General features: G+C 39.8%; 1 protein-coding gene across 15 annotated transcripts in view; it reads left to right on the top strand.

Annotated features, from left to right (window-relative positions):
- The window catches only part of CELF2 (CUGBP, Elav-like family member 2), a 549,582-nt gene that overhangs the window by 380,178 nt on the left and 144,927 nt on the right, over window positions 1–24,477 (top strand). For 2 of the 15 annotated variants that reach the window (XM_017740358.1, XM_017740357.1), the window contains exon 1: window positions 15,656–15,742. The exons of 9 other annotated variants lie outside the window; for them this stretch is intronic. The gene's annotated coding sequence lies outside the window, so the exon portion shown is untranslated. Of the gene's footprint in view, window positions 1–15,654; window positions 15,743–24,477 lie in introns of those variants that run through there. 4 more of the 15 variants (XM_017740361.1, XM_017740356.1, XM_017740355.1 and 1 more) reach the window with 3 other exon arrangements.

Below are 24,477 nucleotides of genomic sequence, written 5' to 3'. Positions count from 1 at the left end.
TTGCTCTAGAAAGATTGCAGATTAGGTGCTATTATTATTTCCTTAGCTTTTTCTGTAGTTCTAGCGTTAACTGCAAGCTCCATTTCAGATTTCAGATCATCAGGGGTCCCTTCCATTAACCAAAGCCATTTAAATCATGAAGATTTTCTCTTTATTAAAAACACAGAAATGAATGTTACTCAATCAATTATTACCGAAAAAATGCTTTGCTAATCAAGTTAGGAGAGACTCTGCCCATTCCATTGTTTCAGTGATGCATTGAATATGACAGGCCAGCTTGACTGAAGGCAGCCAATGTGTATATATATATAAAAATATGTGTATGAGAGTATGTGTGTGTGTGTGTGTGTAGCACAGCTGATGCTCGCTGAAAGCTTTTGTGTGGTGAACCGTAACATAATAGTGAAATCAAGGTTTGCTAGCTGACAGACATCAATTTGCCAGAGGCCATCCCTCCTCTCCAGCCTCCCTGGCACATTTGTGCACTCACACACACGGACATATCTTGTCTGCTGATTTCTGGCAAATCCTATGGATACTTCCAATCTCTGCTCTCAAGACATTTGCCAGCCAGCCTCTCATAATGTCTCGTGTACATTCCTGCAGGCTGAAAAAAAAAAAAAAATAAGTAAGAAAAATTACAGATGATTCAATTAAACTGATATTGTTCACAACAAAAATGAGAGCAAATGCAATTTGGGTCCTGTTCATGTGACTTAATTATCTCTTACCTCCCCACTCCACCCCCTTTTTTAGAATTTAAAAACAATTATGATATAATTGCCAATCTGGAGATCCCTAGATATGCAGTAAATACGCTTTGTCTCACTGAATGCTCTTTTTCTTGATTCAGAAATAGGACCTTATTACAAATGCACACACACAAACACCAAAAAAAAATCACATAAAGTCATCAAATGACCTTCAGGAAATAAAATTCTGTAATGCTGTATACCCAGGAAAGACATACCCGTGTATTAAGTGAGTGAATCTGCTAAAGTCATTGAAGATAATTAGCTGTGTGCATTTATAAGATGCGCACACTTTCAACACTCGAGGCAAATCCCTAGAAGTCAATTGAAACCTTCTCTGACAGAGGCGTGGAGGTGCATTTGAAGACCAAACATGCCTTTTTTGCCTGAATTAGTAACGTTTCAAAATTTACTAACAGCTTTTTAATGTGTAATCATCTTGACTTAATGGGGAAGAAAAAAATCGCGATCATTAGGAAGCCCATACTGAGTGTATGTATTCACGCGGTGGGAAAGTGCCTTGCAGTATACAGTAGTTTGGAGTAAGTAGGATCCATTACCCATATCTGATGAAGGGCTGTCAGATATGAAGCAAATTTAGAGACCTGCTTGTCCCTTCAGCTATTCATCACTGCTGAGTAGCTCTAGCGGCAGCCGGTGGTATTTTTAGAGAGGAGAATGATATGGAATTTCTCCATGTGCCGCACATTAGCTGATCCCATTACTCAGAGCTACTCAGAAAGTCACAGCTGACACATCAGCTTGGTGGCAAAGAAGAGCGATTGGCTCACAAGGGAAAACACAGAGGAGACGTCTAAGGAGGGTATATTTGTGGGGACATTGCCACGCTGAGACTTTCGTCAGCTGAAGTCCTGTGTTACTTGGAGTCAGCAGCAAAATGCAAAGATAATTTTTGAAAGGTACATTTTCTCAGGATTCTGTGCAATTTTTTCCAGGTATGTTGTCACATAATACATGTGAACTACTAAGCAATAAGAATAATAACTCATTGTTAGCTCCTTAAAGCATCCAGCAGCTGAAAAAAGGTTTGTCCTGAGCTTCAGGATATTTTCAAAATAATGCGGGCAGCTGACTATGAACAAGCTATTTTGCAAACAACCAAAGTTATCTGTATTATTATTTATCATTATTTATCAAAGAAAATCCATTTAGTTTAATGCTTATTTGACTTGCTTCTCTTTAAGACCTCCAAATCCTAATAATGTGTGGAATACACTCCAGAATGTCAAAATAGTAAATTGTATGTAATTTTCTTTGACAGTAAGTGGATGAGTCCTTGCCAGAATTGTTCCTCTTTACACCCGGTGTGAAGTCATTGCTTTTCTTCTGTCAAGTGATATTTGACTTTTTAAAACCTACTAACAAGAACACTGCTGACCTTCTTGTATCAAATTCAGCTCAGTGGGGCTGTGGGGAGCGGGGAGAAGTGGTCAGCAGGCAGTGGCCTTCCGCCTGTTCTGCTGCAGCCCAGCTCCACGCCATCAAGAACTGAGGGTGGGCAAATGTGCCAAACATTTAAAGAATGTCCTTTTTTTTTAATAGCTCTAGTACTCACCCCCGAGCGCTGCGATACTGAACTTCCAAAGCTTTGGGCTTACATGAATAGCATTCATCTTCGCTTCTGGTTCTGATCTTGTAAAAGCTAACTCATGCATGCACAACATGATAGACCATGTTACGCCTCAGAGCCTTTTTCAGAGCTATCATCTAATACATTTTTTATAAGCCAGAGCACATTCATAGAATTCTGCCTCAAAAGGCATTCAGCTTTAATGGCTGCACGGAAATGTCTAGGCTGGCTACTTGCGCTGTTTGAAACAAAAGGGTAGTTAAAATGTTGACATTTTTTATAGTAGCCTTTAAATTTCAGGGCTTTTTTTATTAAAGGTGTGCTGTTTACTAGTAGAAGAATGTCTAGAGAAAAGCTTCTTTCTCCTAGTCCGAAATAAAAAGGGTCAGAGTTTTGGCAGCCAAGAAGGTGTATGCTCTTTGTGGAAGTGGTTGTTTGAGTGTATTTTATACCACATACACGCACATGTGTACATGCATCTGCAGAGAGGCTGATTTTGGAACAAGTTAGATTAGGAAAATATTAGGAGGCAGATTTTGGTGTCAGTCCTGTGATTTAGCTCAGGTTAGCTGCTAACAACAGAAGGGAAGAGCAAAAGTAATTCATGGGTATAATTTTGTAACATGCATCAAAGTACAAAAAAAACAAAAAAAACCACCAAAAATTTAATTGATTAAAGAATGATTGAAAATTTATATTTCCCCTTATTGAGTCTATCCCAGTAGATGGACAAGTTTGCAGTCTCACTGAGAAATCGGTTTTCTAAAGAAAATTGGTAATCTGAGGTAAACAACAATGCTCTTGAATTTTTCTAGTTCTCTGCAGGCAGGACTGCATTCATTTGGCTTGCTCCGATACATTTTGAAGATTATTTTCTTCTGTATCAGAAATTTGATTTAGCAGCTAGAGTTATTCTTGTGTTTGTATGTAACTGGAAAGCTTGTTTGTCTTTAAAATTGGGAGAACATTTGTAGTGGTAGAAAAATTGAGATTTTACCTCCTAATGCTTTCTTGGAGTCCCAAGATAAAAATTCTGTCAAAGTATTTTAGAAAATGCTTTTTCTTTTTTTAAAGATACTTCTGAAAGGCTTCAAGATGAAAATTCTGTGAACTGCTGGTTATGAGTGACTCATTTTAAAATCCGAGTTTGGCTCTGTGCTTGTACTTTGAAAATCTGCAGAGATGGAGAGTGTATCAGAATCTGGGCCTTTGATTCACATCTGCATAAGGGACGTAGAGTGTCTTCTGCTTTGTCTTGAGATGAATAATTTGTCTTAATGTTATTGTCCTAAAGTGACTTTGAAATAATAGAGTCTGTATTTCTGAGTCAAATTACAGGCTAAGACAAGATAATTGAATTGTATCTTTTGTGAGGTATTTGGTGGAAAAAAATTGCCCAGATTTTATAATATATAATTATCTAGTGCTGTGTACTTGTGACACTTCGGTTTGGTTTGGCGTCTTGTTGCCCAAACAAGTTGTTGACAACCCATTCTCTGGAAGTGTCCAAGGCCAGCTTGGATGGGGCTCTGAGCAACCTGGTCTAGTGGAAAGTGTCCCTGTCCATGGCAGGGGTGTTGGAACAAGATGGTCTTCAAAGGTCCCTTCCAAACTAAATGATTCTATGATCTTCTGCTCTTGATCTCATCATACAGACATTTAGGTGTTGTGCTTATGGGTTTATTTTGATTCTAACAATGATTGCAAGCAGTCCAACCTTTTGTGCATGTCTGTCTTTCCACAGGACTTAAATATCATTAACCTTGCAGGAAAAGCCCTGTGGGAGGGTCTGACTGGACAGAAAGTTGCACAGGAGTTAGTTTTGCACCCTTGCAGCACAGAAGGACAATATTAGGGTGTCTTAAAAGGGTAGCCAACACGTTAGGAAAAGGGATTGTTTCTCCATTTGATACCTGTGAGTCCACATCTATACACTGTGTCCAGTTTTGAGTTCCCCAGGACACTGTACAAGGCCCGCTGGGGGGAGTTTGGTGGAGGGACACCAAGATAATTAGGGATCTGGAATATATGATGTAGAAGGAGAACCTCAAAGAGGAGCTGCCTTATCCTGGCAGAGAAGGGGAAAGGAAAGTCCTAAAAGTGTTCTGAACTACTTACTGACAGGTTACAAATGCAACAGAGCAAGACACTTTTTTTCCCAGAGGTGCACAGAGTACATAGGACTGGAGGCAACAAGCACAAGGTGTTAGCATGGAGAGGCAAATTTTGATACAAGAAAACATTTTCACCATGGTGTGGTCAAACACTGTAACAGGAACCCAGAGGGACTGACTGCCCTTGGAGATACTGAAATATCTGGACAGCCCTGAGCAACCTGATCTAGTTGGTCCTGCTGTGAGGCTGACTTGACCAGGTGACCTCAAGATGTCCCTTCCAACCAAAATTACCCTGTGAATGTGTGCTGACACAGGCGCTCTCTGTTTAACAATGCAGTCAGGAAATTTGAATGCTGACAAAAGGGCCGAGGTCAGTTCTTCCTGCTTTAAGAACCATTTGTGTGAAGTTAAACCAAAAAACCCCAAATGAAATGCCCTTGTTTTGAGGTTTGCATAACTTGGGACCCAAAGTGAGCAAGTTAGAATTTTTCGTCACATCATGCAGAAGCAAAAACCGCATGGCTGTATTTTGCAACGACTGAAGTAGTAATCTGTGGTTCTTGCAGGATATAAGTATTTGTTGCCACGTCCATTGCACTCTAAGTTTGGACATGGAAAAGGAAGAACTCGTTGGTTCTTATGGGATGAGCCAGCAGTGAAGTATGTCTTCAGAAGAACTAAATGCCCACCTTTCTTTTTGCTTTTCAAACTGTCATGACATCTAGAAGCATATTTAATATATCTAACCTTTTAAAGCTATAATTAGCATCAATTTCTAGTGCAGTAGTATTCAGAGAGCTCAATCAACTTCAGTCCACATATAAGAGACCCAGACTTTGTTCCACCCTCTCCAACAAAAACAATTAATTTGATTGTTAAGCTGCCTGAGCAACTCCTGACAAGACCCACCCCCGTTGGACCTTGTAGACAATTGTAGCCGTCATAAATGTTCATCCATCAGCAGCCTTTCACAGCTGATGGAAGAAGAGTTGGCACTACAGAAGGGTGCCTCAAATGTTTTAGGTGCTACTAGGATAACACATCTGAGATTTTTTGCCAGGAAAAGGATTTGTCAAAGACCAAATTTCTAGTAGTGTACAAGGACCTGGAATAAGACCCAGGTCTTGAGTCATGGTCCAGAGCCTGTGCTGGTTTTATACTCTATCTACTGTGATCCTGAAGATACCCCTCTACCTGAAACATGATGGGCTGATTTGTAGAATTTTATTTGGTCTGTTTTCTCCAGAAGAGTGTGTTTTGCACACCTGTATCCCTGCTGAAAGAGGCAGTCTGTCTTTCTAGATGTTTTTAAAAGCAGCAGACAGCAGCCTCGCTCAACATTTCTGCAATAACGATGACAACCACTGGAATAATATAAACCACTTACTAATCAGTTTGCAAAGGCAGGACATCTGCTTTACACAATACAGAAGCAAATTAAGGAGGCTTTCACAGTATTCTGAAATTGTGTGTTAGACTTTAAAGAGAGAGAGAGAGAGAGAGAGAAAAGAACTAATGGTAAATAAATTGGACCATAGTGCTAGTTTTCATCCAGCTGTATGCAGCTCTAAAACAGCTATCTCAGAAAGGTACCTATTATTTATTAATTCAAGATTACTCCAAAAAGCAATTCCTCCATAAATTTCTTTCCAACAAGGTTCTAATATCAGTAAATTCTTGGCACAAGTTATGCTGGGAGAATATGTCCACAGTCACAGTCTTCATTATTGTAATTCCAAGAGGCTCTTGCCTACAGACACTTGGATTTTTGAAGGTTTAAAGGGTTTTTCATGTGGGTGTACCATGTGTTAGGTGCTGACTTTAAACTACTCAGTCCTACCTTGCATTGCAGAAGGAAGAGAGGGAGTCTGGGATTCATAGCCTCCCAGATTTAATGGGTTTGGTTTGTATGGCTTTGTCAAAATTCCATCATCTTCCTAGTAGCAGCCCCAAAGCCAGTTCTTACTGCCTCTGAGAAGCTCCATACATCATCTTCTGAGCTAAAAAGTTTAGTATTTTTTATGCATGTCAGCATGTGTTCTGAGACGTGGTATTTGGGCAGGGAGGGGACCAACTCAGCTACTTTCAGGGATTAAGTGTGAGAGTCAGGAGTAAGACAAGTGGGCAAAATTAAGATAGAGATGTGATTTAGGATAGGCATTGCACATCAGCTTGGAAGCAGAATACTCTGTTTAATTTACTTTCTTGGATATGTATTTCAGTAGACAGCTATGTCTGGCAGGGTTTAGAATGTATCTGGACAGAAATCCTAAGACTAATTTTTATCACTGTCTGGTCCATGGCAAGGATGCCAGTTTAACCTGTTTCTTATTTGATCTAAAGACTAGTGGGATTGGGATCTGAGCTTATGTTTCCAGCAGTTAACCACATCAGTACTGTTTGGTTAAGCAAACTCATTTAAAATTGGGAGAATATGAGTCAGAACTACACCTGATTGCCTGGAGAACCCAATCGTGGAATACACGCAGTGCTGTGCTCTGAATGTTTTAGATGGCACAACATATGACCAAAATCTGATGGTCCTGAGAAAATGAGTACTTTTGGGAAATGCAGATGTTAAAGATCTGAGCACGTGCAGCCTTTAACTAGGAGAAAAATGCACTTTAAATTCATCAATATTTCCTTTTTTTCTTGGAGTGGGGAATGTACTGATTGGCTGAATTTCTGTAGAAATTGCTGGCTTTGCTAATGTTAAGAGTAACACTTGCCCACTTGAAAGAAAAGGGAATAACTGAATCCATTTGTGGAATGTGTGTATATTATCCCTTTTGCTTTTTCCTGGATATGCAATTCCCACCTTCATCTCAGAGTTGGAAAGTTTAAGATGTAAAGCAGAACATACCATTACAAAGGATGTTTGGAGCTCTTAATGAATTGGTTTTCATTTAGGTCCAAAGTATTGATGTGAAGGTTTTCTTTAATCTGTTTATTTTTTAAAGGTGGTGAAATATTTAGTACACTGTGTTACACTTTCCTTTTCTAGATTAAGTGTTCTGGAGACCCATCATCTTTAAACTGAAATGGCACAGGAGACTAATAATGGAACAAGTCTCCACTATAAGCTATTTCTAAACCAAAAATGTGTGATAGTTTGGATCTTGGGGAGCTACTTGATGTTTCTCCCAGCTGATTCTCTCATCAAGGGTGACGGCAAAGACTGGCGGTCATCTGTAAAACTGTGGTCTCCTCTGATGTCCGTGGGTTTCATCTGTCTAGAATTAAAGGATATCAGGATTCCAGTAGTGCTGCACTGCAGCAAAAATGGGCAATTCCTCTTTCATTGGTGTAGCAACACACCAGAGTGCTCAGTCTCTGCATTACTTTAGCATTTGCTGATGAGTGTGGATTCATTGACTCTGTCCACACTTCTTACTAATATAAAACACCGCAATAATGTCTGCACAATACTGTCTACAACAGGCTTAGAACTTGCTGCATAACTTAGCCTAATGATTAATTTTATTTCATTTTGTGCAGTTCTCTCTTTCTACCTGGAAACAGAGATATTGCAACACTGCCAGAGCATCTCTAAGAATCACCACTGCTCCAGACACTTCTAGCTCCTGCATTTTGTGAACTCTTAGGTGCACATTACATCAATACTTATTTTTGGACTAGAGGTCCACAGGGAGCCCCTGGCACAATATTTTTGCAGTAATTCAGGATTGAACTCCCTGTGGTTAGGATATACAAAGATATTCTAAGGATGGCAGTGATTTGTGCCTTCTGCACAGTGTTTCTCAAACCTCAAAATGTCTTTCCCTCAGCAATTTAAAGGTTGCTGTTGGCTCTGACTGCAGGGGAAAAGACATTACTGTTTCTGTGAAGAAGTTATCTGTGAACACGAAAAAACTTCAGTAAGTTCTCTAAGGGGAGACACCAAAACTCATAAAAATATTGACAGAGCTTATGCATAGCTTTTCTGCACTTTGTTGGTTATAAATAAAATAAAGGTACCCAGACTACATTTCATAATAGAAGACAGGTGAGCTGAAAAATTTATAAAGGTGGGAGAGAATTAAGAATGATAATTTTCAGTTAACATTTGAATGATGTGGCTCTATTATAAACCATTTAATGCAAGATGCAAATGAATGCATCTGAAAAGGGAACTTCATGTTTGTGGGTTTACTGTAATTGAGCACAGTATGTATTTGAAGGAGTTGTTAGAGAAATGAAGGTTTAAGGCTAAATATGACTATTCTGCTGAAAAGCTCAAAAATGTTTTAATCAAATAGAGAAAACAGGTCCTTAAACAAATAGGAACCTCGGGGTATTCTTTGCGGGCATGTGAGACCACAAGATCTTGAGTAATCAGGGGGTCCTAAGGCAATGAGAAGAAACTCCCCAAAATTGGTTTTGTGCTACTGATGTTCGCTGTGGAAAGTCCCAGTTCATTCCATGCTCAGCACTCTCAGAGCACCAAATTTTCTCCCTCATCACCAAGTTTTGATGAGAAGGTGCCTTAAAAGCCATCAGCATTCATGGAAGAGGGCAAGAGACACCACTGCCTCTTGTGTGGCCAATGAAATGCCAATGCCAGCCCCAGGTCAGCCTTCCCAGGAGTGGGTGTGCCCAATGTCTTGTCTGCTGAAATAAATTAGCAGTGTTTGAGGGACAAAAATGGCACTGGCTGCATGCAGAGATGGAAAAACCCAACCCCAAAGCCCCACAACTGCTGGAATCAGGAGGAGCAGCGGGGCTGGGGGCATCTGGCAGAGCAGCAGGCAGGAGCAGTGGGTGATAGGAAATTCATTAATTATCGAGACAAGTGGTGTTCAACGACAGGAACAGGAGAGTATCTCCTCCCAGGAGAAGCTGGAAGATAAATATTGCTTCATGATGAGTAAGTGAGGTTGTGGGAAGTCCTCTGATGGCAGGCAGATCTAGTGACAGTGCTTCAAACATAAACATTTGTGGGGATACCTTTAAATGCTGATGGTTTCCTCCTCTCTGGGAAAGCATTGAAAATAGCATTTTCTAGCCCAGAGCCACTGAGCAGGAGTAAGCAGATGCGATCTGCTGACATTGTATGTTAAAAGCCACAATCTGTATCTGGCAAGTGAGTGGAGGTTTTGAAGTTGGAGTTGAACTAGCTGAGGTAAATAGGCAGGAATTGGTGCTTTGGTCTTTAATTTGTATTCAGTTTTAATAACATTTAATTGATTTTTGAAGTATTTTTGCAGCTTTCAAATAATTTGTAATGGTCTTTCAGAGCTTTAGATATAGAGCATCATATTTCCAGTTAAAGATTCATTATTTAATTACTACAGCTCAGTCAAGTCCTGATAAATACGAGCACCATCAGAGCTATTTTTGTGTCCTGATTCATTTCTCCAACAGGACTGAGGAAACATGGCCTTGAACCATGTTTCTAATGGTGAACTAATTTCATGCTGAATAAAAACAAGGAAGAGAATTATCTGCATATATTCTACCACATAATACAGGGATTAATAATATCATTACATTTCTCCCCCTTCCGAACACCTTTCTTGACTTTACTAAATCACACACTCTGAAATAGAAAGCCAAACACTGAACAGAAATAGTAGCTAACATATAAAATGAAGATTAAGAAAAGAAAAAGAAAAATAACATTCTTAGCTTTGTTTCGGCTGCACTATTTTTGTAACCGAACATCAACCTCTGTTCCTAAACAATTTATATGCTGTTTGGCTATTAGCATTGCTGCCTTTTAAAGCTCTCTCCTTTTTCTTCCCTCTCCTCTCACCCCCAGTATTTCATTTTTATACCTGTCATGAAATGGTCAGGGTCGGAAGTCAGCACAGAGTGCATCATTTGTACATTGTGTCCCTTTTCCTCATGTGTCTCTGCTGCCAGAGAAATTGAACTTTCGTCCATTAAAAATCCATTTATTGTGTCTTGACTTCACTGAACTAAAGAACAGGACATTTCATCAAGCAGTACAGTTTAAAATCAAATTAAATTGTACTAGTGCCCAGAAAATGTGACATGATAAAGACCCCGACCATTTAAAAAATCTTTTTAAAGACTTTCCTGATTTCACTTACTGGTACTTCCACATGTCCTTTAAAGTTCAACCTGGTCAGTGATGCAAAGACTCACCGTGGGACACCTAAAAGAACCCCCCTTTTGTCTTTTTTTTCCCCTTTCCTTCTTTCCATAAAGCAGGTGGTGAGCACTTCTAAGAGATTCGTTTGACGCCTCATCCAGATCCTGAGTCTGGATGTACATGGTCCCAGTTGTGATGTCCCTGTCCTTCCAGGTGATCCTGTATGATGGACATCATCTGCAGTGATGACTTGTGTTGGAGCACCCTGTGTTTGAGTAACTCAGTAGCAAGCCCATGAAAATCAGGGGAGCCAATGCTTGTCCAGCAAACTTCCCTGATGCCTTTCAGCTTGGTTAAACACATTCCCCCAAAAATGGGGGTTGCATCATATATTCTTCTGTAACAACCTGGTCCCTTTATTGCCTTATGTACCCACAGCTTGTAGGGGAGAGCCTCCCTAAATATGGTTCTTATCCCAGTTATAGTTTCCTCAATGTTGATGTGCCACTGAGTCAGAGAAGCTGGAGTTTCGCAGACGGATTACAGAATTAAACTGTGCAACTTGCAGGGCTACATATGTGCAGCGTTTCTGGGAGTCCGGGAATGAAACGGGGGGCTGAGAAAACACCCGTCTTCCAGACCCCAGTGCAAGGGCAACAGCTGGAATTTGCACAGCTCCTTATTCAATTAATATTCAGAAGCCACTATTGCATTTTCCCAAGAGCAAAGAGACAGTAAAAGCAAGCTGCTGCATCTGGCTCCACTGTTTGTCCTCCCCCTTATGCGGTGTTGGGTTTCTTGGTTGGTTGTTGGTAGTGTTTTGTTTCTATTTTAACCTCTTATAAATATGTGTAACATTTGGCAAAGAGGCAACTGGGGACCAAGAAGAGAGCAGCAAAGTGGTGTTTCGGAAGCCAAGAGAGAAGCGTGTTTGAAGTGAATTGCACCAGATTTTTGTTCAGATGGGAGACGCTTGATTTGGTTTTTGCTTGACTTGCTTCCATGTGTAGTGAACTGCTGAGATGCTTGTTTGTAGTTAAGATCTTTCTAAGGTATGGTTTGGGTTTACAGGCTAACCAACAACAAGAGGAAGGTGTACTACAGTGATAAATATTTATTTGGATATAATGCTCACAATGTTTTTAAAATGTAAGCAACAGATTAAATACAAATAAGTTATCACTGCCTTTCATTTTTGAAAAATGAGGTATATCTTTTCACTTTTGGACTGTACTGTGTATTCTAAGTGGAAGCCGATTACAAAATGATATTTAGAAAACATGATTTATAGACCCTTCTTTTGTTTATATATACATAAGAGGTGTCCATTCTGTTTGTGTGCAGAAGGAGGACATCCAGTATGATGGTTTTTCTGGCTCCCAAGCTGCTGAAATAGAAGATCAGGCCAGGAAATGTATTCCCTTATGGTGCTTTCTGGATTGAGGCATTTCCCTTTCTGGACTGATGCTTGAATTGCATGTAGTACACAGGCTCCAGAAGAGCTGATTCTTTGGCAACCTGCTTTTTTTCCTGCTCTAGGCCAGCCCTGGAGAAAGAGAGGTGAAAGAGAGTTAACGAAATTTCATAGCTTGTTATTTACTGTTTTCGGTGGATGATTTCAGCCTAGAAATCATTTATCATTTCTTGCAAAAATGATAAATGCAAAGTATTGACAAGTGGCCGAAAGCTAGAAGGAAGTTGTGGAAGTCGTTTTTAGCTTGCAATCAAAATGAGAAGCTTTGGGCAATCTGGTTTCCTTCTCTTCCTGACCCACCAATATGAGGGCGGTCACAGTGGGAAGCACTAAAGTATTTTTTCATGTACTTTGTTTTGTAACAAGTCACCTCAAATAGAAGCTTTTAATCATTCACTCCAACACAGGCTGAGGAGATGCAGATCAACGGTCTTGGCTTCAGTGTTTGGCTTTTTGATTTCAGGATTTCTATGCACACCACTTGCATCATTTTAATGGCAAACTACTTCTTTTTCTGGTACCTCATCATGGTTTAAAAAATTTATTTTGGTTTCTATTTGTACCCTTTTTTCTATTTTGACAAATTACAATTATAGTGTTCAGCTTTATCATTGTATTATAAATGATATAACAACTGCTTGTGAATGCCCATAAGTTTTTATTGTTGTGTGTGAATGTTAATAACAACATTGCAGAATGGCACAGAGAAGGTTTAGCAGAATAATGTTTGCATTTCCTCTAGTAAAATATCATACCATAGTACAATTCCTGGATAATAAAGCCATAGATTCTCTTATCTATCTGTGTCATGGTAATGAATCATGTACAGAGCTTCTAAATAGAAGGTGTATGTTACGTCTCTGATATGGATAGATAGGATCATAGCTCTTCTAGATATTGAAGAGTTATGATTCATCCAATGCCAGAGAAAATGAGTGCCATCCCCAGAAATTCCAGCTCTTGCTTCCCATGATCGAATGGGTATCATGGGCTTCCTGATCACATATTGCAATATGTGTGTACTGAGCAAGCAGCAGGCACAGAGCTGAAATGCAAAGTATTGGAAGTTTGTAGCATTTTTGGGCTTGGAGGGATCAATGTCTGTACCACCTTTTCTATGTGGGAGAATCAGACTTCACTTATGCATAATGGCATAGCGAATAAACCCATAGGGAATAAACAATATTACAAAGAAAAAATTATATCAAGTCTGATTTAAAAAAAAAAAAAATCCCTTTCCTCCAAGGAAATACACTTTAATTCCTAAATCATTTTCTCCTTTGTCAGCAAATTTTCTGCAGGGTGCTGATATCTAGACCACTGAGTAATGTAAGTTTGGACCTCTGGGATCATCTGCTCCAAACCCTAAATCAAAGCAGATCCAATGAGATTAGGATGCTCAGGGACTTGTCATGCCATCGCACACAAAAATTCCAGGAGAGAAACACCAGATTAATTCTTTTAATTCCCTCTTGTTAGTAATATGTTGTTGTCATACTTTGCTTCTTTGTTTTAGCTTGAGAGGGTATTAATGTGTCTGAATGGGATTAAACATGTATAAATCTTGCAGTGACTGATGCTTTAGGAAATAGCTGTTTTCTTCAGCTAGAAGGTTTTACTCCTGAAAAATGCTCCTAGTATTTTTTGAAAGCTTAGTCAAAACCTTAGAGTGAAAATTAGGTAGCAATACATATTTTGCTAAAAATCTATCAAGCATTAATTTCAATCTCTTTAGAAGAACACAAAAACCTCAATGAGAGGCTTAACCAGGAATAAAAGAACAAGTTCAGACACTTAATGTGTTCAAAATTCCTGCTTATTTTGTTGTGGGACGGCAGGAATGTGGGACAAACGAAAAGCCTCGAGTCTGAAGCAAACCTGACGCAGGAGAGGGGCAAGAGGGCAAGGCGGGAGTAGGATGAGGCATGGGAAACCATGGCACAGCTCCTGCCCTTTTCCATCTCCATTCCCTAGAAAGCCAGAACTGTGACAAAACAACCCAAAACAGCAAAGCCATGGGAGGTTGCACCCTGCCTTTCACCTTTTATCTTCCCTGGCCCACTGCAGGAGGTGGAGAGTTCAGTGTTTGTGTGGTTCTTATCTCCTAGGAAATCTCAGCAGTCAGAAAAACAATCTTAGCTCTTTTAACACTAATGAAAGTTGAAGGCAGTAAACAAAATCATGGAGTAAATCATCCAGTGCTGACATGTCTTTTGGAGCAAAGAGCCTTTCATTCGAAGATGTGAAATAACATTTCCGTCGTGTTTTTGCTCGTCTGATAATTAGAAGTGATTTAGGATGGCAGTGAAGGTGCCTCTAATGGGCACCTTGTGGGTCTTAATAAAAGGAAGAATACATTAAATGTAGTGATTTGTGATTGGGCTGATGGGGTTAATATTTTCTTAGAATATAGCTGGCCATTTTTCTTCCAAGTAGCGATGTAATGTAATTATAAGTACCTCCTATCATGAAAATTAATTTCAGGAACATGCTGAGGCTTTCTTTCGTTTCTTCTTTATTTCCTACACTGTGCAGGGGGTAGCAGACACATACAAATGAAATTATGTTTGAGCAGACCTCACAGAGGCCTGGCCAGTTCTTGTGAATGACTGAAATTGAAATCTGTGGGAAAGGGGAGCATTTCTTTTTGCATTCCTTGACATATTTCGCACCTGTAAAACTCCCAGTTTTCTCACATGCTCTTTCAAAGCACTTGACAAAGCTAGACACATATCTCCAAATTATAAGAGGGAAAAATGAAATATGCTGAGTTTTCCCAAAATGTTTTCTCGGAAGTAACTGAGCTATGATTGCAGCTTTTCCAATAAGTTTAGCCAAGCTTTATAATCAAGCTTCTTCAGCACATGTAAATGTTCTTGCTGTAGTATTTCTAAGCACTCAAATACAAAAATAATATTAATAATGATCTCAGTAATAATCTTTTATGTTTTCCATTTTAATGCATGGCAAAATATAACAAAAATTATAACTGGAATTTATAGTCTTGGAATATAAATTTCTAAATTTTTATGCTAAGTGAAAGACTAATATATAGAACAATTGCAAAGGTTTGCAAAGAATAAAAGGACAAAAATCTATGCTTAGATATATTTTGAGCTTTCACAAGTAACTTTAGCCTTGAAGAACTTAATGAAATTCAATCAAATAGGACTCTCAGACATTGCTCTGAAAATATACACAAATATAGAGAGATATCAGCAACATGAAAGTGTTGGATTGCTGCTGTGTGGTTTGAAACCTTAATTACCAATACTCATTAGCAGATATACATCTGACCTATTCGGATTTAAAGCAGCTAAAAATAAGCCTTAAACCCATGGAGGAAGAGAAATTTACAACAGAACAAAGTAGTGCATCTTGATGTGTTTGAAGGCAGTTTGTTGCATGCTTTTAAACTGAAAGCAGACACCCAGGGTTGGGGTTTGTAGGTGTGAAAGTGGGCCTCAATTTGAGCTGATGATGTAAATCCATATTTGTGCAGAATTTCGATTTCAGTTTTACAGACCTTGCATTCTTCAGAGAATTTGCTGTCTGTGCTTCCTAAGTATTAATATTTCCTGTTACTCTTATTGCAGGCTATAAAGTGTTAATGAAAGGAAAAGAAAGTCTGGAAATTCCTTTCCAGAGAGTCATTTGCATGGAGAGGAGGGAGAAACACAAATATACTTGCAAGTCGAGGCAGAACTATGCTGGAGTTCATCATTCCCTTTCCTTTGGTTTTCTGGAGAGGTACTTAATGGTGTTTGAACGTGACTGTATAGTGCCATTAATGTAACAATTTTCATTTGTACATTGCAACACCAGAAAGATAATCTCTCTGTTAAGTACTTTTCCTTTATAATCCCTGGAGAGTCAGAACTCTAAAAGCAAATATTGTATTTACCATAGACAGTAAAAGGGAGGAAATGAGGCTAAAATGCAAAGCAGCAGGGATAAAATAGAGTTCCTTTTGGATGTCTGCAGTGGTGCTATGAATATACATATACTCACTGTTACGCTTTTTATATTATGTCTAATTTGAAATAAACAACATGATTACAGATTAGATCAATCATGGCTTCAGTATTTCTGGCCAAAGCAAGAAAAGCCTGGATGTGCTAGCTAACAGTGTAATCGAAGCAGAGATTGTTTCACTGTTGGTGATTTGTTTAAGGATTTTAATTTACAGTAATGAGTGTTCTTCTCTGCATTGTAACCTGGCTCCCCATGTCTCCCTTTGGAAAACAGTCACTGCTTGCATATACCAGTGGAATGATGATGCAAGGCACTAAACAACAAAATAGAGCAGTTGAATGCTGCTGCCTGGCATCTCTTCCAGAACAGAACTGAGTGGCAAAATTGATGCCTCGCTGTCCTTACTTTGATTTGCACAGGAACTCTGGTGGGAGCTCAGCCACTGTTGGCGACTGGGGGATATGGAAGTGGAGTGTCTTTCAGAATTCATCAAGTAAACAGATAACCAGTTCACTCCAGAGGACAGCTCTGCCTTGGCTACTGGAAGGATTGAATGATAAGATGACTTTTTCCTGCATGTGACTCATGTGTTTCTTCTTACGAAGTTAAGCAAACGAGCAACATGCAGTGGCAGCTGGAGAATATCACAGGTGCTTGAAAGCAATTTGACAAAAACAGTCAAGAGAAAAGAGATCAACAGTTTACAACACATTTATTTTTGGGTAACAGTTATCAGACTGGAAGGGAGCTGTTGGGAATTCAAGCAGTGTTCAAAAATGATTAAACATGGTGCTAGGAACCTGATGTTCAAACACTTTGAAGTTGCTGTCACTTAATCTGGTTTCGGAATCCTGCCCAGAAATGATGCAGTAATAAGGGCCAGTTGCCATGGTTGCCTTTCTTATTGGTGTATTTTTAGTGGAATCATCAGTTTAATGATGAACAAATGCATTAAATGCAAATAAAAGGTGTATTAAGGACAATTCAAGAGAGAAGTGATAGGAAAAAAACCCTGTGAATACAAACGGAAGTGGAGGAATAGGGGTTAGTATAAAGAAGAAAATTTGGTCAAACTTACAGAAAGTTATCCCAATGTCCAGAAAAATAGCTTTGGTTGCTTTCTTCAGATGGAAAAATGATGGCTTTTCCCTTCAATTTCCTCCAGGGAATGGAAGCCTTCCATGCTTTCAATACACATCTAAGGTCCATCAAATCACAGCTTGATGGACTTTCTCTTTGAGGTGTCTGGAAGCCTCAGCCATAGGTCGGGGTTGTCTTTCTTGTGGGCAGCTCACTTGGTATTGAGAGTAAAAGTCTGTTATTCAGACTATTATTCCTTCAATCCAAAACTGGAGATTTTTGTCTGAATTCAGGGACTCCTGCAATCAACAGAATTTTATTCTTCTTTTCAGGAGGCTGTTAGACTGCCACTGCTTGAAATCCATGCTTAGTTTGCTCATTGATAGTTCAACAGTAATTGTATTTACGGTTCATTTTGCTTGGATGCTCGTGACTCTAATCTTTCCACAGTCTCAGTGGTGCAATTCAGGTCTGATGTACGTGTTCATCGTCCTGCTAAATGGAAAATCCCATTGCAGTTATGATTTCTGTCATCTCTGTGAAAGTTAGGAGAAAGGATGTTGTGGATGTTCTGTGGAAAAAGAGTGGGTGGCATGAAGTAGAATTACAGCTGTGACCAAATCCTCAATCTTGTCCACTGTGTAACTGTAATTTAGATGTGAATCTATATACATTAAACATTTAATCATATAGTGTACCTCTGTTTGCTAAAGGAATGAGGTACTGGTTATAGAAACTCCAAGGTGTTGCACAATCCTACTGGGAAGTGTAATAAATGACATGGAAAGCTGAAACAGTCAGACAAATCCAAGTAGCTGCAGTGTTACATAGTTCTGTTTAATTTTTCAATGCGACACTTGGAATGACATCTTTTCTTTTATAAATGCCAAGGAGAAGGATTTTCTTAGAAAGCACTACAGAACAACACAAGTCTTCCATTTCACAGGACTTTGCACCAAGTAGGAATATTAGTTGGCTACTCAGACGGAAGTAGAGCAGATGAGTTAAATCTTCATTTTGTTTCTGTTGAGCTTCAGCAACTGAACTTTAATGCGTTTTAATTACATTCCTTACCTGGTTGGTAAGAGGGGCTATATTAAACCACAAATACCTTAACTCTGGGGCTCATTTGTTGCAAAATGAACACCATCTCCTTTAATTCCCTATTTCTCTCTCTCTCTCTCTGCTCTTACAATATTTGCCTTGTACTGATTCCCCTTGCTAATTGCAATCCATCCAGCGCTGTATTGGAAAGAAACATTTTAGTTGCATGATTTAATGCTTTTAAGTTGTCTTGGCTTTGCTGACTCATTGGTCAACCTTGAAAAATCAAAGCAGTGCAAGCATTGCAATGCCAGCAGAGGACTAGCAGGTTGCGCAGGGGACTCTGTTACTGATTAGTGTCATTTTTTTTCCGAGTTGAAAGAGCTATTGTGTTTAAGGCCATGAGATTTAGAATTAGGAGTAATTAAAAACCAAGGCTGCTGTCTTTATATTTTTTTAAATATGAAGGGCCCCGGGAGTCTCTGTAGTCATTAGAAAATCCTATTCTCGTGCTAAGCCTGTCCTTATAAGCAGTTCTGTTGTTGGCTTTCCTGAATGTAAAGCGGGATCTTGTAGATGATGAGAGGGGGGAAATATCATAAAGGCAGGGGAGAAGAAAAGTATATGTGTGTGTGTGTGTGTTTGGGGGCAGATATTTAGTGGTTGCATGGCTGCTTTGTAATGTGTCCTTAGCAACTGGCTTTCTACTCTAATGGGAAAAATAGATGGTGGGAAAGCATTCAAGAAAAGTGGGTCACATTTGATCCATGACCTAAAAGGAAAAGTGGGGGAAGGGAATAATCAGCTCAGATCATTAATGAGGTGAAAATTTATCCTTATAAAGCTCATTCATTGCACTGGGAAAAATTGCTGTTCTGGTGTCTTGGCTATGTGATAAAAAAAACAGCTCCCACTCTCTGAAAACACAACAATTGCTCTGTGGCTTTGTATTAAGAGAGAGGGAAAAAACCAGAAAAAAGTTGTTTGTTTTAAACACTCTCTGGCAACACAATGATTAGACATGACAGTTTGGCTGTGGGGCCTTCCTTTCAGTTCAGGAAAATGTAGAACAGAGCTGAGCTGTCCTTTCCTAGTAAAAATGAGGTCATTTGTAAAGCTTTGTGTACATTTCTGCAGCACTTGTGGAACAGAGCTCACAAAAACAGCTCTCCTGAAGCCTCATTCCTACCTCCACCAGTGCTCCCATTTTTAAGAAATGCAGGCCCATTGACCACATAAGATGAGGAATCAGAAGCTGTGATTTAGACGAAATGGCTCCTCAAGGATGTATAGTTTTGATTTAGCTGTCAGTGCGCTGCCATTGCTGACTCCGAGCTTTTACAGCTGCATGTGGCTACGGGGAAGCTCCTTGTAATCTGTTCCTTCTCCATGTGAGCAGTGTATGTGTTCTGAAACAAGCAAAAGTACTCTGTCAGCCCTGATTATTCTCTCTGTTACTTATACAATGTATTGTATATATTATATTTGCTAATCCCTGTTGTTAATAAAAATGCCCCAGGCAATTAAAATTTATTGAATAAGAATTTATTTTAATTTTTATAATAATTAATTTAACAGCTAATACTAATTTTCATACCCAACTATTTTTCTCCTACCAATCAAATGCTATGTAGCTGCTAATATTTCAAGGTAGTTTTAATTAACGTCTCAGCCCTAGCGCAAGTCTATAGAAGAATGCATCATTGAATTAAATAAGAAAGGATAGCAAGGCATCTACTGGATAAATGCCTAGAAAATACAGAGTCATGCGAGATGTGAGCCGGCACATTAGAGTTGCATTCCCTTCTACCTTGAAATTTCAGGGAATACATTCCCATTCTGCCCAGGAAACCCCCCAAGACTGTCTGACCTTCTAGTAGAGCAGCAACTGTTTCAGCCAACTGTATTGATATTCAGTCCAATCATGGAAAGATGGAAGCACAGACAATTAAAGAAGCATTAAAGATCTTGGGCTCATTAATGAAGGTGCTTGGTAGAAACCAGTAAATTAAAAATTCCAGACATTATAGGCTAAGTGAACTCAGACCTGCTGTGTCCCTGTTACGATCCGGCTTAAACCCAGAAAAGCAAAGCAAGCTAAGTCTCTGCACATAAACCGGAAAGAACTTAGAAGGTTCAAAATATCTCCAGAAACGAGATTAAAACCAAACAAGGTTAGATGTTGATGCCAAAAAATTGATGTATTTTATTTAACAGTAGAGAGGCAAAGATAAGGGGAAAGAGAGAAAGAAATGGAAAAAAGAAGTGTGCGTGGGGGGTGGGGGACCAGGGAGAGGTGACAGGGGTTAGGTGGAAGCAGATCACCCATCCGAGGGTCCCAACGATGTCTCGTTGCTCCCCTCCATCTGGTCTGCTCGTGGTGAGGGTCCCCCATCACCGCCATGGCCACGCCACTACATGGTGCCACACGCCATGCCACGCCGCCACACGCCGCTACACGCCACCACACACTGCCACACGCTGAAGAGTACAGAACTCCGTGGATTAATATACACTTTGGGCCAGGTGGGAATGCCCACGTGTCTTTCTTACAGGGGCTAGCTTGACACACTGTCCCTTGCAACACTGAGGGTCTGTTGCATCATCTCTGGTGCAGGGTCTGGGGACCCCTTTGGGGGGGGGCCCCTGTGATGGGCCATGTCACCCCCTTCTGCTGTGGATAAGCTTCCTTCCCCCCGGTGAGGACCCCTCAGCTGGGCTCCTCTGCACAGTGGAGTATGGGCAGTCACTGCACCTCTGACCAGAGGCGTTTCCAACACACACCCAAAGCCTCTCCTCCCTCCCACCCTTTGGTGGAGGGTCTGTGTGAGCCTGGCAGCTGATAGCCCTGGGGCTGTGGTCCTCATCTTGGAGGTGTTAAGCTTGTGCTTTGTCAATGTCCCCAGTCCTGAGTTGTTACTTTATCTTATCTTCATCAGCGATCCGTGTCAGGCCTCAGTCAGGGCCCCATTCAGGGTGTGGGAGTCTTCTCTGCAGCTTCTGCAATACAGTTTTAAAAGTCCTTTAAGAAAATACTTAAGTTGTAAAATATAATTTCAGTCTCTGACAGTCCCCTTCTCCCCTTTATTTCTTGACTGTCTATTAAGATAGTCTGAGAATTCCTGTCATGTTTCCTAACATATGAAAATATTAGGAAAAAATCTGGGCTTAAAAATAAAACTGGGTCTGCTACTTAGAAAGCAGGCAGCATTGTTTGGGGCCTCAGAGATGCTCTTGCAATGCAAATAGTAGTAGTGGCTTTGGAAAGTACTTTACTTCTGCTGTATTTCATAATATTCAAACACCGCCTTTAAAAGAAAAATTAGAATTGCATCAAGTTAAAAAAAAAATATCATGAAAGGGTTGTTGTTTTTTTCCTTTAATAACATAATGGTTTGGCATTTATGTAGTGGTTTCCTCTGAGTGTTTTAGAATTCTTTGTTGGGATGGGATCATAATTCAAAGGTGAGGGAGATAAACACAGCAAAGGGAAGAGACATACGATGAGTGTGGCTGAGAAACAGGTTTTTTTGTTGCATAGTTCTCTGCTCTGTGCCATTAGACACACTTCCCAGCTTTGTTCTTCTGTTAGATTTTGTCTCCTCTGAAGGATGGTTATAGCAAGAAAACTGACGTGCCTTAAAATAATCTGTGAGTAATACCCTTCTCAATGAATTTGAAATTGTTCGAGTGAAGCTCTGTGCTCGGTGTTGAGAGCTGACCTGCTGCCCAGCTGGTGGCTGCCTATCCTAAGTTATTGTGTGGGCACAGGGCACAGATATCCTTCCCTGCCTTAGACCAGAATGAGCACAAATCCACAGCTCTCCAGTGGTGGCAGTCAGAATGAAAATTCAGGCTTCATCGTTTCTTTCTCCATATCTCTTACTTACAGTGACAAGCCCAGCAGGTTCAGCCTTCAAATCATTAAAATAAATGCTCATATTATTAAAATCCCATATTTGATGCTTGGATTCCCCTTGGTTTCTTGTATCAGGCAGCTGAGACCTGTGAGCTTCAAGTCTGTATTCTTCCATTGCCAGCATCCTGGTCCCTCCAACTGCCCTGGGGCAGGTTCTTCCCTTTTTCCATCTGTTGAGAGAAGGTGCCGATGACCATACAGAGAAGGGTTATACGAAAAAACAGTTGGAAAAGGGCTAGAGATCTTAGGGAGCCACATGGTGTTACTAATCCTCCGGCTTTCCAAAGACTTGTCATCACAAATAAGAGTTTTCCACTTTCAGGGGCAGGAGGGAAGGAGAAAAAAGAAGGAAAGAAATTAACCCTGTGGTGTGATGACAGAGATTTCTATAAATCACACTGTGTTTCACACTGCTGCTGACAGCCAGCCAAACCTGAGCTGGCCAAGTTTCCACAGGTCGAGCATGTTACAAGGAGCTTAAAAATATATCCACAACTGTTTAACTACCTTCTCTCTTGGACAAGGGTATTGGAGTTAAGAGTCTTTGTATATTATGGGGTAGTCAAAATTATGTGGATGGTATTTCTGGGGTTTTTTTCCCCATCTCCTCTTTTCCCATTTCTTCTGTAAAAGTGCCAGCAAATCCCTAAGACCTGGGTTCATTTTTACTTGTGAATAAAACCTCCAGAGCAAATAAATATCCACTAGGATTAGATTTGTCCAAAGACTACATTTTAGAAGTTATCTCAACCTTTTAATTTTTTCCGACTGCAATTATTTATGATGACCTTAAAAACATGGACTTTTGGCAACTTTTCAAGCTGTATTCTCCTTTCCATTTGGCAAAACAGTTCAGAATGGCAGCTCTCGTTTTTTTCCATGTTTTCCCAATGCTGCATTTGCATGGAGTGCCCTTCAAACTCACAATTAAAAGGTCTTTGAAGTCAGATGTGTCCCCATAAATGACTGCCATATGACTTGGGAAGTCTGTGTACATGTGTGTGCTAGGGTGTATTTTTGTTAGGATTTTTCAGGGTATGTTTATTAGGAAAATTTAAACCAGTTTTTCTCATTTTGTTTGTTTGAATGATGCCTTTAAGGGGGGGAGTTGCTCCTTTCCTAATTATGTGTAGTTGTTTATTTTCTTGTGAGCTTCAAAAGAACAGCACAACCGGCAGAGCAAAACATCTTATTTGCAATAATAGAGAAAAAATAAGGGACTAAATTAAATCTTAAACTATAATGAGGGTTTACTTTAAAAGCTCAGATTTGTTGTTGACTACTTGTCTGCTGGTGCTACTGACCTCTTGTATAGCAGGTCTCTCTTTGGATGTAAAAGTAAAACTGTTTGTAACCCAAAATACAAAGGAAAATGAATCCTTTGAAGATGCTAGAAAACACATTGCAATGGAATTTAGAAATTTCAATAAGTGAGAAATTAAGACAAATTGGCCTGTTTTGCAGTGCATACAATGCGTTCCACACGGCACACGTTTGGTTTTCTTCATTAAAAATTGCTCAGTATTCTGCCTTCACATCCAGTTTCTTTTCTTTAATTTACATATTGTGGTTGCATGTCTGGTGGGAGCTGGTTCTGCCACCATTTGACCCTGGCAGGAGCGTGTAAGTCTTGCCCATCTGAAGTTGAAGCCAGACTCAAGTTTTACTTATTATTCTGTCTTCCACGAAGCTGGCAGGGATATTTGTGCTGCTACATAGAATCAACTACCACTAGATGTTTTAGATGTTTTCTCCCTCCCCCAGAAAGCACTAGAGTGAGTTATAAGTATATTGAAAACTCACCAGGGAAAATCACTTTCTAACTATTGACATTTTAGTAGCAATCTAATGAGGTACTTAGATTTTTCTCATTTGTTATATTGAGGAGCAGTTAGAAAAGAGTCAGAAAAAGGGAAACTTTTGGATTTTTTTAAGTTTCCTTGTAATACAACTTAGAAAAAAACCCCTCTATTGATTTTGTATTTATCCTGCAATCTGATCAGAGCTGAGATCTGCTCTGCAGAAAGACTGGGCACTTCTACAACTCCCTTTTCTGCCCCCTAAAACTTGTCTGGATAAACATGACTTCTCCCTGAAGACCTGGAAAGTGTTTTCCAGACAACATTCATGTTTTCCTTTACTAAATAAGCAGAATTTAGATGAGGTAGGAGGAGCAGAGGTGTTTTGAGGAGAGGAAGGGAAAAAGAGCAAAACAACTCTGCCTGCAGTCCCGCTTCCCTTGCTATATTTTTCATTGAAATGGCAAAGTCAGCTTGTTTCCTGTCCTACATACAGATTTTTGGTTGAGCTACAGCTTCATCAGGTTATACTTCCCAGTTACATTTGAGAGTTTCCCCACAGTTCCTGAAGTTTTTCCTGCCCACATGCTTTAACATCAAGCCTTTGGAGGGATACAGATTTTCTTCTTTGCTTGTATGTTTAAGATTTCACCTTCCTCTGCTGCTGA

Source organism: Corvus brachyrhynchos, unplaced genomic scaffold, assembly GCF_000691975.1.
Source record: "Corvus brachyrhynchos isolate BGI_N302 unplaced genomic scaffold, ASM69197v1 scaffold307, whole genome shotgun sequence".
Lineage (NCBI taxonomy): Eukaryota > Metazoa > Chordata > Aves > Passeriformes > Corvidae > Corvus > Corvus brachyrhynchos.
The sequence above is the reverse complement of the archived record's forward strand: the minus strand, read 5'-3'. Positions and strand labels throughout refer to the sequence as shown.